Genomic DNA, 17,738 nt, shown 5'->3' on the forward strand with positions numbered 1-17,738 from the left:
TGCTTATATCTCACCCTCCCTAATACACATATTATATTATTTGCTAAGAAGGTCTCTTTGTGTTGGTTTAGGGCGTGCCCATACTTTAGTGTCTTAGATTTGAAGGAATCACATCAGCATACACCAGCTCTCTCTTCATGTGAACCGCATCAACTGTTGTGTATGTGTGTTCGGCAAAGCAATATAAAACCCGCCTCATGCCCAGAATTGGCAGAAGTTGCACTTATGTTATGAGTATGAAGTCGTGGAGATCAGACCTCATAACAATTCTGTATCGTGTTGTTCTTGAAACTTTAGCACTCGCTGTACAGATATAGTTTAACAAGTAAAGCAGATAGTAGACCAATAACATATTATTCTCATGTAAACCACGATGAACTACTAGGTGGAAAGCTAAAGCAACAACTAAATGTCGTGTGCAGAAGTTGCAAAAAAGGAAAAATGGCGTTTAAACCCGTAATGAGCCCATGCTAACTTAACACGGTGTAAAGATATCCAGGACCTAGATGACACCTCCCCATGATCCGGAAACGAACTGAATAAGATAATAGAAGTGCCATCTCATGAGAGCAGATTGCAAGTTTATATGTGGACGGTCCGCAAGGTAAAGCATTAAAAACTAGGAAAATTCAATGCTAAAGAAAAATAAAACAGCCAAGTACTTTATCGAGTCTTAAGCCAATAGGCAAGGTAAATAATAAAAACTTGACAATTAAGTCAATGAATTGTCAATGAAATGCTAGTACTCAGCATATGAAACATGAAAAAGGTCTATGACATAAGTGTGTATGCAAAATAAGCTGCAACAGCCTCCAACAGGAAGTCACCGTCTTCATCCGAAAACAGTTCAGCCATCCAATTTAAAAGCGGAAAAGAACATACGTGCTCTCCCAGCACCGGATCCTCTATCACCATCAGAGGACAGCTCGGTGGGTTTTCAAGAAAGCTGTGTTCCAAGAAAGACTGTGCTGCCGCCAGTAAATTCCAGGGACCAAGTAGTCCATGCATCAATGCCACAGCCATAATCCTTTCGCCAGGACAAACCAACTCGTGAGTAATGATAGGAGTCATCAGCTGATTAAAGTCGACGTCAGGAGAAACCGGTCCGCAGAGACACAAATCAATGGCCCAATCGAAATCACAGGTCAGGCAGTGAAATACAGGCTGGACACAGGTGAAGTAGGAGAACCGAAAAGATAATCCATATGCCGTGCTTAATATCGCCAACGGCATTGTGCCATAATATTCTAGCATGCGATTGCGGAACAGTGTCAGCAGCTGCAGGGTCGGAGGTTGCATAGGAGGGACATCCATATTTAAAAATGTAAAAAAGCACAAGAGCGTCCGCTGGTAATGCAAGTAAAAATGCAATCCACGAACCAGAGTGGAGAAAATGGAATGTAAATAATTTTGTCCACCCTAAGCGTGGAAGGGTATACTCAGATGTGAGTCCCTTGCTCATTGCACCATCAGGATTCAAGCAAGCCGGGCCGAAGACGCCTGAAATGGCAGAAACCGGTTCCCGGAAGCTTGTTTCCTTCCCAGTGTAAGAATTGGCTTTTGTAGTCTGGTCTGCCCTGTTCCCATGATGCACTGGGCCAGGGACAGACTAATTTGCATACAGCCAGGTTCTGAAACTGGGATGGTGCAATGAGCTAAAAAACGGTGTTGGATCTAGCCCTGATCTCTTGACTGGGTTAGAGTACTCTGCTTAATTCAGAGACTCTGTCCATCACCACCCCTTGTTGTAAATAATTTTGTCCACCCTAAGCGTGGAAGGGTATACTCAGATGTGAGTCCCTTGCTCATTGCACCATCAGGATTCAAGCAAGCCGGGCCGAAGACGCCTGAAATGGCAGAAACCGGTTCCCGGAAGCTTGTTTCCTTCCCAGTGTAAGAATTGGCTTTTGTAGTCTGGTCTGCCCTGTTCCCATGATGCACTGGGCCAGGGACAGACTAATTTGCATACAGCCAGGTTCTGAAACTGGGATGGTGCAATGAGCTAAAAAACGGTGTTGGATCTAGCCCTGATCTCTTGACTGGGTTAGAGTACTCTGCTTAATTCAGAGACTCTGTCCATCACCACCCCTTGTTGTAAATAATTTTGTCCACCCTAAGCGTGGAAGGGTATACTCAGATGTGAGTCCCTTGCTCATTGCACCATCAGGATTCAAGCAAGCCGGGCCGAAGACGCCTGAAATGGCAGAAACCGGTTCCCGGAAGCTTGTTTCCTTCCCAGTGTAAGAATTGGCTTTTGTAGTCTGGTCTGCCCTGTTCCCATGATGCACTGGGCCAGGGACAGACTAATTTGCATACAGCCAGGTTCTGAAACTGGGATGGTGCAATGAGCTAAAAAACGGTGTTGGATCTAGCCCTGATCTCTTGACTGGGTTAGAGTACTCTGCTTAATTCAGAGACTCTGTCCATCACCACCCCTTGTTGTAAATAATTTTGTCCACCCTAAGCGTGGAAGGGTATACTCAGATGTGAGTCCCTTGCTCATTGCACCATCAGGATTCAAGCAAGCCGGGCCGAAGACGCCTGAAATGGCAGAAACCGGTTCCCGGAAGCTTGTTTCCTTCCCAGTGTAAGAATTGGCTTTTGTAGTCTGGTCTGCCCTGTTCCCATGATGCACTGGGCCAGGGACAGACTAATTTGCATACAGCCAGGTTCTGAAACTGGGATGGTGCAATGAGCTAAAAAACGGTGTTGGATCTAGCCCTGATCTCTTGACTGGGTTAGAGTACTCTGCTTAATTCAGAGACTCTGTCCATCACCACCCCTTGTTGTAAATAATTTTGTCCACCCTAAGCGTGGAAGGGTATACTCAGATGTGAGTCCCTTGCTCATTGCACCATCAGGATTCAAGCAAGCCGGGCCGAAGACGCCTGAAATGGCAGAAACCGGTTCCCGGAAGCTTGTTTCCTTCCCAGTGTAAGAATTGGCTTTTGTAGTCTGGTCTGCCCTGTTCCCATGATGCACTGGGCCAGGGACAGACTAATTTGCATACAGCCAGGTTCTGAAACTGGGATGGTGCAATGAGCTAAAAAACGGTGTTGGATCTAGCCCTGATCTCTTGACTGGGTTAGAGTACTCTGCTTAATTCAGAGACTCTGTCCATCACCACCCCTTGTTGTAAATAATTTTGTCCACCCTAAGCGTGGAAGGGTATACTCAGATGTGAGTCCCTTGCTCATTGCACCATCAGGATTCAAGCAAGCCGGGCCGAAGACGCCTGAAATGGCAGAAACCGGTTCCCGGAAGCTTGTTTCCTTCCCAGTGTAAGAATTGGCTTTTGTAGTCTGGTCTGCCCTGTTCCCATGATGCACTGGGCCAGGGACAGACTAATTTGCATACAGCCAGGTTCTGAAACTGGGATGGTGCAATGAGCTAAAAAACGGTGTTGGATCTAGCCCTGATCTCTTGACTGGGTTAGAGTACTCTGCTTAATTCAGAGACTCTGTCCATCACCACCCCTTGTTGTAAATAATTTTGTCCACCCTAAGCGTGGAAGGGTATACTCAGATGTGAGTCCCTTGCTCATTGCACCATCAGGATTCAAGCAAGCCGGGCCGAAGACGCCTGAAATGGCAGAAACCGGTTCCCGGAAGCTTGTTTCCTTCCCAGTGTAAGAATTGGCTTTTGTAGTCTGGTCTGCCCTGTTCCCATGATGCACTGGGCCAGGGACAGACTAATTTGCATACAGCCAGGTTCTGAAACTGGGATGGTGCAATGAGCTAAAAAACGGTGTTGGATCTAGCCCTGATCTCTTGACTGGGTTAGAGTACTCTGCTTAATTCAGAGACTCTGTCCATCACCACCCCTTGTTGTAAATAATAGGCAGTGAAATACAGGCTGGACACAGGTGAAGTAGGAGAACCGAAAAGATAATCCATATGCCGTGCTTAATATCGCCAACGGCATTGTGCCATAATATTCTAGCATGCGATTGCGGAACAGTGTCAGCAGCTGCAGGGTCGGAGGTTGCATAGGAGGGACATCCATATTTAAAAATGTAAAAAAGCACAAGAGCGTCCGCTGGTAATGCAAGTAAAAATGCAATCCACGAACCAGAGTGGAGAAAATGGAATGAAAGGGAGCAGGGATGACTCCAAAGATTTTCTCAAATGAAGTCACGAGACCACTGGTAACAACTTTAAAAAAGTGTGCCAGGGATTTTGTGGAGGATGCGTTAAAGATAGTCGGAAACATGTTGCTGAAATTGAAAGGCAAAGCTGTGTACGGGTGTTCGCTATGTGAAGTACGAAAGTTTCACGGGCCGAACTCAAGGCCACCTCTCTCTGAGACAAAAGAGCTCTTATTCTTGTCATGCCGTTGAAACGTGTCCCAAGGTTGGTATTTGTGGCCAGATTGAAAACTCCCTATGTTCATGTGTGGGAGGAAATAGAACATTTCTGCAGCAAATAACCCGTTCACTTACTGTTACGATAAAAGGAATACTTTTAATTAACTCAGAACAATCTTCATTATTGAGCATCAAATAACTACCATTTTCCAACAACTTGAACGTGGGGATGATAGCAGGAACTGGCGTGCCTTGCAACACGCAAGCCATATTTGGTCGGTGTTTGTTGCATGAATCGTGTAACTGTATGTGCCTACACATTAGTGAATGATCTGGCGTCTCAGTGCATTCCTCTCCATTCAGATAAACTTCTTGATCATCTTTGAAACATCTGTATGTGTATGGAAGCGACCAGACCTCATGAACAAAAGCACTACCTAAAGGTTCATAAAGACCTATTGGTATATATTTCATACAATTTGAAAACTTATATAAAGCAAAAGGCAGCGTTATTAAACCGTGGATAAGGCATGTTGCCAAAAAACCCGCAATCCTCTGCTGATGATGTCACTGAGCATGTCATGAATGATGTAATATGTGACATCATCAGTAGTGGATTATGGGTAATAGTATCTCTAGTTTACTCCCCTATAGCTGTCTTTCTTTTAACATAAGTGTGTGTTTCCTTCCCTTATACTTACTGTTTTTGGTTCGCTTCCAGTTCGCGTACCAGCGAGCGAACTAGGAAGCGAACTAAGAGAAATAGAGGTTGGCACAGTTCCAAATATTGTACCAATTTTTTAATAACGGGGAGGTAGTTCTGAAAAGAACATTTTTTTTTATTTTTCTGAACATTTTTTTAATGTTTTTGAATTTTTCGGAACAGTTTTATATTTTTTTGGGTTTTTCTTGGAGGGGGCAATGAAAACGATTCATTGTAAAGGGCTCAACAGGAGCAACAAAACAAAAAAAAGAAGTATTTATTATTTTGGGCGTTTCGGACAAACTTGCATATGATAGTCAATAGCTCTGTTGATCAGAGTGATGCTTCTTTCTCCGTAGGAAATGAATCCATCGCAAAATACGCAGGTGTGTTTTACTTCACCAAATCTCATTTGTATATTTGGCACCATCTCCCTGCCCTCTGGTCCCGTTACTTCCGGTACAACAGATCTTCTGGCCATAATAGGGAGATTATCTAGGTCGTTCCGAAACTGTGCAGCACTGTAGTTGTTAGGATGCCACCTAGTCATATGGCGATGCATTGTGTAGTTTCCGAAACTGTATTTTTTGTCGGTCCCTCTGGACAGTCTATCTTGACATATAAGGCAAGTTACGTATCTTGCATTTACTTTTTTCTGACCTTTGGGAATTTTAAAAAATTGCCAAATGAAGTTTTCTTTCCGGTGAGACGTCTTGGGCTGCTCAGGCAAAAACTGCCTCTCTTCGTGCTCGTCCTCCTGTTCCTCTTCTTCTTCTTCTTGTTGAATTACAACTTGAGCAGGTGGTCCTCTCTTCCTTGGAGGTGGTGGAGGTGGTGGGGAAGCACCAGCTGAAGCTACTAAAGAAGCCATTGCTCAGTGATCACAAAGGGTCTTTCTCTCACAATGATGAAAGTCAGAGTGAGGAAAGAAGGAGGGATTTTCATCATTTGGGAAAAACAAGAGTTCTCAACCAATCAAAAGTGTTCATTTTAGATTATATGACCTAGTCTTACATCATTAGGAAACCAAAAGTGAAATGAACCAATGAAAAGTGTTATTACCAAGTCACATGACTTGCTGTGTTTACGTTAAGCGCTTTGCAGGGCCTCCCGGTTTGCTTCCAGAAACCTGCGCTTTGGCACTCGCTTCGCGTACCAGTTCGCTAACGTAGCACGTCATATGACGTATCACGCGACAACGTGGAACGTCATGCGGACGGGAGGCGTCACGATGTTGTTTTCTAACGCGGCACTTGCGGTAAAGAAACGTTTACCGGCTCGCGGTCTATTTCGCGGCATCAAGGTCAGCTAACGGGAAGCTTCCCGATTCGCGAAGCGGGAACGAAGAAAAAAAAATATTTAAAAAAAAAATTATTCATAAACATATAAAATATATTTTTGGATTTAAAGAAGAATACATTTTACAGCTACAGATATTAGCTGTTAAAAAACCAATGAAATTCACAGAAAAAACCATAGGTTATAGACCATATATAGTTAGGAATTAGCATTTACAAAACCTTGAAAATTCACTGAAAAAACCATAGGTTATAGACCATATATAGTTAGGAATTAGCATTTAGAAAACCTTATTTTACTCACACAAAACCATTGAAATTCCATATATAGTTAGTTGCACTAACTATATATCGCGCACCCGCAATCCACTGCTGATGATGTCACATATTACATCATTCATGACATGGTCAGTGACATCACTGATGACATCACTGATGACATCTCAAATGACATCACTGATGACAACATCCAGTGACTGTATGTTTCTGTAAAGTTAAAATATGTCTTAGATATTGAAGAATGAGTGGATGTATAAGTGTCTGGATGAAGGATTTAGTAGGTGCGTGACTGACTGTATGAGTGAGTGATTAAATGTGTCTCACTGAATGCATGGGTTAGTGACTAAACTGTCTTAATTTGTGCATCATTATGTCTGTTGTGATGTAAACTGCTGCATGTGTTGATCATTAGCTATACGAGAGGCTATATGTGTTATTAATTGGTTGCCCAAGTATTTCTATGGGAGATTGAGTTTGTGTGGGGGTGGCTGGGAGGTGTGTGACTCTGTGCATAGATGTGTGAGCAGTTGATTCACTAGGTGTATGAGTTCAAGAGTGCATGTGGAAAAAGCTACATGGGCGGTTGACTGTGTGCATGAGTGTATTGATGAGTGAATGGATATCTCAATGCTACATGTCATAGTAAGTACATATGTAAAACACAGTACATGTGAGAGTTGGCATATATAAATAACTGTGCATGAGAGCCACTGAATGTGTGAGTGGCTGTATGGATCATTGTGAACTTGTATCAGGGATTGTATAAGAGAGTAAATATGTGTTAGTATATGTTTGAATAAGTAAGGTGTGTATAACTGTATAGTTGAGGAAATGGAGGTGAGATTGTTTCTTTGCATGACTGACTAGGTGTGTGAGTAACTCCATGGATGAGTGACAGTGTGTGAGTGTCTGTATACACTGAGTGTATCTAAGGTTATATTAGAGTCTGAAGAGGTTTATCGTATTAGCACAAGAATGATGTCAAATGAGATGTCATCAGTGATGTCATCAGTGATGTCATTTGAGATGTCATCAGTGATGTCATCAGTGATGTCACTGACCATGTCATGAATGATGTAATATGTGACATCATCAGCAGTGGATTGCGGGTGCGCGATATATAGTTAGTGCAACTAACTATATATGGAATTTCAATGGTTTTGTGTGAGTAAAATAAGGTTTTCTAAATGCTAATTCCTAACTATATATGGTCTATAACCTATGGTTTTTTCAGTGAATTTTCAAGGTTTTGTAAATGCTAATTCCTAACTATATATGGTCTATAACCTATGGTTTTTTCTGTGAATATATATATATATATATATATATATATATATATATATATATATATATATATATATATATATATATATATATATATATATATATATATATATATATATATATATATATATATATATGACATATTGGCGATCGCCAGTAGGTAGTTAAAGTTAGGACCTACTTTCCATAGGAAATCCACAACATTCTATTTAGAATAACTTTGGCATCGGTAGACGAATCTTCGTGAATTTCTCCAAGAAAATGGCCTGCTTGGTTCCGCTCCTTCCATGAAAGTTTGGGGGTGATTCATCAAGTGGGGGCCGAGAAAAACGGGGGTCCCAAAATATGTTTTCCCCATGCAACTTTCCATAGGACCTTTAGCCAGGGCTACAGCCCGAACGGCTGAACGGAATTATAGTAAATTTGGCAGAGAGGTAGAGTTCAATTAGCAGATTGTGCTTTTTGTTAAATGGTGTAAATCCGTTCAGTAGTTTCTGAGAAAATTACAAGTAAAATCATAGCGATATCTATAGACGGAGTCCAACACGCGTACCGAAATTCGTACAATTACGAGCACGAGCTGCATGCTGATTGGATGTCAACTGTCTGTGAACACTGCAAACCAGGAAGTGTTGGCAGCCATTTTTTTGTCATCGCTAGAAGCGAGTCACAAGAAAACAGTAAAACAAAGTTGAGAAATAAGGACAGGGGGCAGGGTAGAAATATCCTGACTCTCTAGTCTTGCTCAGGGGGTCGTACATGGATTTTTAGGGTCATTTTTTTTAAATAAAAAATTGCGGCGTACGCGTATGGTACTCGCACGCGGTGGAAAAGGGAAAAAAACTAGAAGTCCGTTTTATTCATTAGGTCTCGGGGGGCAAATTCCGGGGGCAATTTTTAGAGCTATATTTCTATGACAGTATGTAAAACTTTTCGTTTTTTTTTCCTGCATCAGTTGTACTCTCTACGCATGCACAGCCTTGTTTGCAAGTGCACTTTTTTTTCTTTTTTATCAAGTTCGCCAAGCAAACCTCTCCTGATTTTAGGTATTAAATTTGCTGCTTTCTTTTCCCGGGTCGTGTGTGTCATCCGGTGCTATACTTTTGTAATATAATAATAAACATATTGTATGTATATTTATTTGAAATGTAGGGTCAAGGGGCCAAACGTTGATTACATACTCCGTCCAACCGCCATTTTAGTAGTTTTCCTCTGTTATTTTTATTATACCTGTTACTTTCATTTTACCCTGCGCATATTTTCTCTGTGATCGATGAGATTTCCTGCCACAGACACCACGGTGTTTGTCCTTGGCCTCCGATCTTATCAGACTTATCAGACTTAGAAACTAATTTGAAGGACATAATCCACAGCCATTACAACACGTGTTCGTCAACAAAAAAACATTAATAAGATTATGCGTTTATCATGCGTGGTAAATGCATACTAGTTGTAAAAGCATGTGTGGTAAAGCGATATGCGTGCTAATGGTTTTGTGGTGACGATCACGCGTGCTTATGAACCGGGTCTGGGTGTGGTGGAGTCTAGGGCACCAGGCGGAGCAACGCAGCTCCACTCATACAATATAGAAGTAATATAGGATTTTTAAAAGTAAAAAAAAAAATGATTTCATAATTATCCTAGATTAAGTCTTCTGTTAGTATGTTCATTAAATACATGAATATATGTTTTTAAACAATTAAAAAGATTTGCGTCTTTTGCGTACGGGGCGCCGTACATGACGTCACACGGAAGCTTTGATGCGACGCGTAACGTCAACGCGTATTTGGAACGTATGCTGAGAATGATTAGCAGTACAAACTATGGTGCAATCACTCTCTCACTGTCAAATCAGAGCACAGCGCGCGCTATGAGAATGGTTAGAAGTGGCCACTTATTGGAGATCTAATTCAGGTGTGTGGCTTATCCACAGTATCATAACGTTATTTTTTCACCTGTTTAAGTTTGAGGTTTGCATGAAATACTATGCTATAGGCAGATATGGATGTTTAGGCAGCGCTTATCTCCATGAAGCTTGGTTATTACCATTTACATATAGATGCCTGAGGGAGGGAAAAGAAGTCTATGTGAATGGTGAGGATTGCACAATAGCACCAGATCACTCCTTAATTTGTAGACACATACAATTGCATGGCTCTTGTAAACAAGATGCACCTAATTTGGACTGAGTTTTGAAAGGTAGTCCGACACCTGCTATCATAACAAAGTTCAGTTTACTGGAAACGGGAGTTATTTACTTTGAAATAATGGAGATTGTTGTGCAATGTTAGCAGGCATCGCTTACATGATTACGGTAACTGAGCGTGTGGTTTGATTAAATAAAAGTTGTGTTAACTCCTCTGCATGGGAAGCTGGATGTTTCCATCTGGCTGTCGATTTCGACCTTGAAAGCAGAGTCAACCAAATGAGTCATATAAGAGCGCTATTGTCTCAAAAAGAGGTCGCTCTTATATGTCATATCTGCTACAGAAACATTTGTCCTTCATGTAGCAAACACCCGCACAGAAGTGCATGCTTTATTAAATACAGATGTGCTCTTGAATTTTGGGGAGTTAATTTAGAGTATCTTTAATGTGTCCTTGACTACGGGGTTACCTTACTTTTTTAAAGTTAGAAGCAGTGGCCTTGTGACTTCTGTAGAAAGTATATTTGGTGTCTTTTGGGGATTTTTGCATTCGATTTTTTCCAGCATCTTTGGTGGATTGTGCTTAATACTTGCATTAGTTGCCGGTGTTCTTTTATTAATTTGTTCACATAAATATGGATGCACATCCTTCAGCAACGACAATATTTCCCAGCTGTTGATGGTTCGCAACCGAATGATTAGTTATTACGGAGCGCTGCCTCTGGCTACATTCAGTGCAGCTTATGGATTATTGTTTCGATTTTCCTTTTTCACATGCGTTCAACCTGCGTTCGATTGCCTGAGCTGCGATTTCGACTGGGCCCTGGATTTGTGTCTCTGCAGTACGGTGTCTCCCAACGCGGATTATCACCAACTGATGAGCCCCTTAGTGGTTCAGGACGTGCTCTGTTCTGGTGGCGGGATTATGGCCTTAGCAGCAATATTTGTGTGTTTTTGTAGCGGCGCTTGAGTTCTTGGCACGCAGATACATTGAAGATGACCCGAGTTTCCTCCGATGGTGTTAGAGGCTCCGGTCGTTGAGGAACATGTATGTTCATTCCCACTATTGAATTGGATGGCTGAAATGTTTTCAGATGAGAACAATGACTTCCTGTTGGAGGCTGTCGCTACATACTGTGCTTACACGCTATTGGATTAAGACTCTTTGATTTTTCTACGTATTCTTTATTATTTAGCTACTGCTTTCTATCAAAGAGCGAATAACTTTTTTTGGGAAATGTGAACTTGACTCTGCTTTTTAGGCTTGGACTCTGCGTTCCTAATTCGCCCTCGTTTATATCACGTGCTTCGATCAAGGAAGGGTGCCATGGGGCTAAGCCTTGCACTCACTCCCTGTTAAGTTAACATGGGTTTATTAGAAGCTTACATGCTATTTTTGCTTTCCTGCTCTGCTTTGCACACGACACGTACTTGTGATATTGTTTAGAGAACGCTGAGTATTTTGCTTTATATGAGAATAATTTGGTATGCTAGATTTGTAAACTGCCTCGCTAGTTTTGTGTGTATAGTGAGAACAAGGTTATCTTGAATACTGTGTCTGTTATTCAGAACGATCCTTGCACGTTCGAGCCATAACACATATGCAGCTGTGGCCACCTCTGATACTTGCGCTTTTTATAATGCATTGTGGAGGCAAAGTTACACACAGTTGGAGAACATTCGTATCTTGACAGTTTGTGGAGCACTGAATGTGATCCACTACTGCTGAGTACCAGAGGTATGGGTCTGCCCATGTAATCCTATGAGACTTTCTGTAGTTATAAACTAATCCGCTAGGTAGGGAGGGTGAAATGTAGGTATATTTTAAATTTGTTTACCTTTAACATTATAGGATACATTTCCGTTTGTATTTCATAGAATAGTAACAATGCTGACAACCTTGTTTCTGATAATATGTTTGGTTGTATTATCTAAGGTACTGTGCATGAGATTATGGCGCTAGAAATAAACATTTCAAAGTTGCACGTTTCTTTATTTACATATTGTTTTGGACTGGTGTAAGACTATAATGAAAGAGTGCTCTTGTTATCCACTTTACTTCATGTAATCTAAGTCGCATGTTCTGGGTTGACTAGTCATTGGTGTTTTTGCTCTAGGGCGAAGAACCAATGACTCACTGATTGCTAGTCAGGTAGGGGGCTTGTGTAGTAAGGTGGGTTTTGGTACACCGTAATTCACTGAGGTCCTAAGTCTTTATGCACAGTTCTGTGTATGAGCAGAATTCCAGGAACAGTTGTTACAACAAAAATGCTCGATAAATGGCTTGCACTTTGAATATGAATATAAAATATAAGAATAGTTGATAATCACAGCTAGGGAATGCGGCAATTAGATGTGTGTATGTGTGGATGATATGTAGATTGAGTGGATGATGAAAAACGTGAAAAATAAGAAAGGCTGGAGAGACGCAAACTACCCACTGCATTGTCAATGAAGTGGATCTTTGAATTTCCAGGTCATTACACAGATAGGGTGTTGGATTCCGCAGTGGGAGCAAAAGAAACTAGTACCACATCTAAGGAAGAAAGCTAGTGCATAAAGTACACACAGTTGGGCAGATTTACAAGCTTGTGGGAAAAATTATACAAAAGTGGCGCAAGGGGCTTGTAAACCTGCCCCAGTGTGTGGTAGAAAAGACGCAAGAAAGGACGAAAGTGTGCAAATTACCCACTGCTATTCACGGGTAGTAGTTACCAAGAAGGCTGAATAAAGGGCCTGCACTTTGAATTTGAATTAAAGAAGAATAATTGATAAGCTCAGCCAAGAATCGTTCCAAGTAGGTGTGTGTATTTGTGGTTGTTGTGTTGATTGAGCGGAAGATGACTAAAGTAAAAAATTAGAGAGGTTGCAGAGATGCAAACTTTCCATTTCTTTGTAAAGGAAGTGGGTGTTTCGTTTTCCAGTGCATATATATATTCACTGGAAAAAAATAGGTTTCAGCCACGTTATAGTTAGGAATTAGCATTTATAAACCCTTGCAAATTCACTGAAAAAACATAGGTTTCACACACGTTATAGTTAGGAATTAGCATTTAAAAAACCTTGGAAATTCACTGAAAAAACCATAGGTTTCACACATGTTATAGTTATCACTCATGACATCACTGATGACATCTCAAATGATATCACTGATGACATCACTGATGACACCATCCTTGTAAAAGAGTGGTAGACCTCCTCTCACCATAATATAACCTTTGATACATACATTCAAAAATAGAAACTACAATTTTGAAAAGAATGGAATTACCAATACCAGTTACAACAACCTGTTCAGTAATTCCACCATCTACATACACATCCACTCATTCACCAACAGTTCTATATAGTCACTCATACATGTACTCACTCATTATATGTAGTCACACACCTATACATCCTGTTACACACTGATACTCATCCATAAAGTTACTCACACACATACTCACACATGCAAATCAACTATCAAACATCCATTTTACTTGCATATACAGCTATACACACACCACTACACTTACTTTTACAGAAACGTACACATACTTACTCTCTTAAACAATCACTTATAGAAACACATACTTATTTATACAGGAGCTCTTCCATTCTGTCACACTCTCACATATTATCACTTATATACATCAATACTCACATAGAGTAGATTAAAACATATGTAGTTACTCATAAAGATACTATTGAGACAGTCACACTCACTAACATACCCATGCACTCACTCATCCACCCATACAGTCCTGCACACATGCTGTCTTCAAAACACATACAAACAATGAGTCACTCATTCATGCATCTGTGCGCTAAGTAATACTCCCCACCGAACCATACAGACACTCATACTGATACTCAAAAAGCCAACTAATAACTCTTACAGACACTCATGTAGCTACTCACCAACCCATCCAGCCACTTATAGACAAAGTGAGACACTTATACAGATATTTACATATTTAAACGTTAGTCACTAATACATGTATTCACTAAGATACACTTAATAAGTCAGTTATGCAATCATTTTTACAAAAAAACATTCATTTAGACATTTATTTACCCATTTATTTTTCCAACAACCTTTAGATATACATATATAAAAAATATTTATTTTTCATTAAGACACACATTCACTGGATGATGTCATCAGTGATGTCATCAGTGATATCATTTGAGATGTCATCAGTGATGTCATGAGTGATGTCACTGACCATGTCATGAGTGATGTAATATGTGAAGTAATCAGCAGTGCATTGTGGGCACGCGAGTTATAGTTAGCTGAACTAATTATAACGGGGGAATTTCAATGATTTTGTATGAGTAAAATGTCCAGCTAACTATAACATGTGTGAAACCTATGTTTTTTTCAGTGAATACATATATATGCATATATATATATATATATATATATATATATATATATATATATATATATATATATATATATATATATATATATATATATATATATATATATATATATATATATATATATTACCTACTGGCGGTCGCCAGTAGGTATATATAGTTAGGATTTTTTCCCTATGGGATTTTTGAAAATTCTATGTCTAATAACTTTGGCGTTTGTGGACGGAATTGGCTGAAATTTTCAGGAAAATGGCACATTTTGTTTCTGAGCAGCCCCTGAAAATTTTGGGGGGGTTCGTCAAGGGGGGGCCGAGAAAAAAGGGGGGTCCCAAAACGCGTTTTTCCCATGTTAATTTCCATAGGGCGGTTGGCCTCACTTTTAGCCCGAACGGCTGAATGGATTTGCACGAAACTTGGCAAAATTGTAGGGACTGGTAGCCCGATGTGCCTTTTGTAGGTCTCAATATATGTGCTCCAGTGGATTTTGAGAAATTAACGTTTAAAAAAAGATATATATCTGTAACAGCGGACCGGGCAGCGCCCCATGACGCGTACTTTTTGCGCAACGGAGCTTTGTGAAGCGAAGCTGATTGGTTCTCCGGCGTCTGTCAACATTCCAAACAGTCCGTAGCGGCCGCCATCTTGTCTCTCGGTAGGATCGAGAGACAAGAGGAGGCCAACGCGAAGGGGCAAATGACCATAAGGGGGCATAGTACATTGTCGCTCACCCCCTAGGTTTGATGTGGAGGTTTTAAAAGGGCCCCGGCAAAAAAAAAAAAAATAATAATAATCGAACAGCTGAATGGATTTGCACGAAACTTGGCAAAATTGTAGGGACTGGTAGCCCGATGTGCCTTTGCTAGATCTCAATATATGTGCTCCAGTGGATTTTGAGAAATTAACGTTCAAAAAAAGATATATATCTGTAACAGCGCACCGCTTCGCGTACTTTTCGCGTTACGGAGCTTTGCGAAGTGAAGCTGATTGGCTCTCCGGTGTCTGTAAACATTCCAAACAGTCCGTAGCGGCCGCCATCTTGTCTCTCGGTAGGATCGAACAGCTGAATGGATTTGCACGAAACTTGGCAAAATTGTAGGGACTGGTAGCCCGATGTGCCTTTGCTAGGTCTCAATATATGTGCTTCAGTGCATTTTGAGAAATTAACGTTCAGAAACAAGATATATATCTGTAACAGCGCTCCGCTTCGCGGAGATAAAATTATATGTGTATTACCTAGCTGTTGCTAACACCAGTTAGCGACGGCTAGTAGAAGATAGCGACCATCTTGGGCCCCACTTTGCATGTGAGTGATATTTATCACTAATGACATGCAAAGTGGGCATGCCAAGATGTTAGCGACTGGAAACAGTCGCTAACATTGCTATCTCCTATTATCAACTTTTGGAAATATTCGAGATAAGCGCGAATATCTCCAAAAGCTACCACCTGCCCTGAGCAGTTCTTAGCCATGTTATCCAATGGGAGGTGGATAACATGGCTAAGAGCATTAGCTCGGTAATGCATGAATATCGCTGAGTTTTCAGCGATATTAATGCATTGCGGTCGTTTTTTATCGTATTTCCGATAAACCTTGATAATAGCAAGGTTTATCTGTGATAATTTCTGACGGTAAAAAAATCGTTGCTAAGCATCGTTAGGGATAAATATCGCTTAACTTTGGTAATATGCCCCAACGTCTGTTAACGTTCGATTCGAAGGAAATCAGGAAGTGTTGAAAAACATTGTCTGCGCCATCTTGTCTTTTTTCAAATGCCACACTTTTGTCGTGCACGGCAGCCATTTTAGATGCCTTGACCAGACCCACTCTGTGCACGCTGTCGATCCTTAGCATGGCTCCCCACCCTCGCAAGCATCTCCCCCAGGCAGTGGTCACCCCCGCTCTCTGTCTTATGCATGGGTAATAAACCTCCCCCCATCTGCGCTGCTCTTCCCTGAGAATCACACCCTGTGCCCGCCCGACACCTCCCTTTCGCCCTATTCACTACCGCACCCTCTGACACTCCTTTTCCTCTGTGTCCGATTGTCCAGGCTGGTCCTAGGGTATCAGCTAGCCCTGCAGATGTAGTTTATGGCCACAGCTGTAAAGAATCACCCCTCTTCAAAGGAGTTATAGTAGATCAAGGCCCACACTCGATGAGATCCGTCACAGCAGAAGCGTTGCTATTATCTGAAAACCATCCTGTATTGTGATTGGGGAGGGGACCGAGCCTGAAGCGGAAGATTCCAGGGATGACTCTTTGTACATCAAAGTTTTTACAATTATGTGTCACATTAAAAATATATAGCACTCCGACAAAGTAGTAAGATTATAAAACTTTAATAATTTATAAATATATACAAGAAAACAAAAATAGTAATAACATATAAACATTTTTAGGGAAAAACAATGAAGTAGCGGTCGGCTGTGCGAATAGTCCCAACGCAGCACAACGTCCAGATTTCCGGCGTGGGGCGTCGCGGGGGGTGGGTCATCAGTAGCAAACTGTTGTGCGAATAGTTCCAAGGCAGCAGAACGCGCTGAAATCTAGATGACACGAAAGTGATGTCTAGTAAGTTGCCACCCAGCAAATAACGGCATGGGGCGTCGCGGGGGGTGGGTCATCAGTAGCAAACTGTTGCGCGAATAGTTCCAAGGCAGCAGAACGATGGCACCAAGGTGATGTCCAGTAAGTTGCCGCACTGGTTTTGGTATCCTACAATGCTGCTCCGAATAACGGCGTGGGGCGCCCCGGGGGAGGCGGCGTGAACGGGCCTCTCCAGGTGGAGTGTCATCTGTTGTAGTGGGGCGCCCCTTTACCGTTTCAGTTGCCATTCCGTCCATTTTTGGTCCACTGTGTCAAAAGCCGCAATTCAGCTGAGTTGCGCCCACTCTTGCGGTGCAGCGATAGGCGGCTGTCACAGGACTCTCAAAATGGCGGCAGGCTGTTTCCTTTTTGGGCCTGGTCCACTGAAATGGCTCTGGGACACCTTGGAAATCGGACGCTTGTCTGCTAGGTCTTGGACCCCATTCTCGAAAGCGTCCCCTCCGCCTTGAGAATTCATCAAAAGTTTTGGGGGCTCCGACTCCTGCAGGCTTCTGGTGGGGAGCGGCTGCCATGATTGCTCACGGAATGACCACGACTGAGCTACGAGATGGTGGTGCTCTCATGCTGACGCCAGCTTCAGTCTGAAACATCCAGAAACAAGGTGGGGCTTTCATCGTTTGGGAAAAAAAAAAGTTTTCATCCAATGAAAAGTGTTGTTTTTAGGTCACATGATCAAGCCTTCCATCATTAGGAAACCAAAAGTAAAATGAACCAATGAAAAGTTTTATAAACAAGTCACATGACCTGT

The sequence above is a fragment of the Lissotriton helveticus genome, chromosome 4_1, assembly GCF_964261635.1.
Source record: "Lissotriton helveticus chromosome 4_1, aLisHel1.1, whole genome shotgun sequence".
NCBI lineage: Eukaryota > Metazoa > Chordata > Amphibia > Caudata > Salamandridae > Lissotriton > Lissotriton helveticus.